The sequence below is a fragment of the Dromaius novaehollandiae genome, chromosome 1 (assembly GCF_036370855.1).
Source record: "Dromaius novaehollandiae isolate bDroNov1 chromosome 1, bDroNov1.hap1, whole genome shotgun sequence".
NCBI lineage: Eukaryota > Metazoa > Chordata > Aves > Casuariiformes > Dromaiidae > Dromaius > Dromaius novaehollandiae.
This window is the reverse complement of record NC_088098.1, coordinates 74,851,689-74,853,184: the sequence shown is the minus strand read 5'-3', so window position 1 is coordinate 74,853,184 and position 1,496 is coordinate 74,851,689.

Here is a 1,496-nt window from a genome sequence, read left to right as displayed (position 1 = left end):
GTGTGTTTGCAGGGTCCATTTTCTCCAAAAGACTTCCTAAGTTATTTTTCTGAGCAGTTCTAGTTTTCATATTTGATGTAGAGTTTGAGCTTGCTGTATGGGTTAAATGTATAAATTTTCTAGAAAGAAAATGTGGAAAAGTTTGCATCATGTTGGAAGTTAGAAACTGTAGAATACATGACTGACTCTGAGAAGGGAGAGTGGGACAAGGCTGGGGGTTGGCTAACCCACACAAATATGTTTAATACTGCCAGTGTATCTCAACTGATCGGAGTCTGACTTGTCAAGCCTAACAAGTGTTTTTCATGTTTGCTGGAATTGTCGCTGTTAATTAAAAAAAAATGAAAAAGATAAGAATTTAGATTTTGCCACTTTGAAAAGATGGGATAAAGTGCTAGAAAAGGGCTATAACCTTCCCATTTCTTTCTAGGAGAGGAGTCCTGCTGCTCAAGCCACAATATCCCTTTTCTGGGGAATGCACTGTCATGCTGAAAATGCTTATTGGCTTCTATGCTAGCAGGACTTTTACCTCGGATAGCCATACAAACTGGATGATTTAAGATAAGGGACCAGAAATGCACTGGCTGTCAAGGTCATAAGCTCAATCATAAGCTAACAGACTATCCCTGTAGAAACAAAATAAGATGCAGGAAGACAGTAAGATGCCCATTCTAGCAATGGAACCAAAGAATGAGATACCAAGATGCTTAGACCAGAAGAAATCAGAACGGTACCTTTGCTGTGACAATACTGAGGAAACCTTAATAACTACAGCTGTTTTCTAGTCAAGCAGACCTGGAGTTTGATAAGTGAAGGTACATAAAGCTGTGTGAAAGAACAGCTGCAAGCGGAAGCAAACATCTATATCTCAGAAATGCCTGTAGAAAAAGAAGCAGCAAAAAAAAACCCTGTATAAACAAACAGAGTAGTAAAAAGCAGCACTAGGAGAAACAGGAGAAAATATGTGAATTAATATCATTGCAGATGCTGAAACAGCTTCTGAAAAACTGTGAAAGCAGTTAGTTGATGAAAGCAGAGTTCTGTCTGGCAAGTTTATATCAACTGGAAGATGTGTCACAAATAAACAGGGAAAATCTTAGAAAAAGAAAAAAACTCAAGCCTATGGACAAATCACACTTAAGATGTAGAACATTGGCAAACATCACAGAAAACCACTGATTCTGAGAAGAAATTGAACATCCAGAGCCAAATAATGAATCATGTCACATCATAAACAAAGCTGTGAAAGAAGCTATATAAAATGTAAAACCAGTACAGTTTCAGGTAAAGATAAAAAATTAATGGAGAAATCAGACATGAAAAGCTAGAGATGACAAGATTATCTGTAAAATCACCAAACTTAAAAAAAGGAAAGAAAATATGAAAATAGCATTTTATTCAATATGCCAAAAATGACCTAAGTGTCTGCAACAACTATGCAGGCTCCAGGGTCTCGTCAGTCTTCTGCAGGCAAAGACAGTACTGCCTTAAACAGA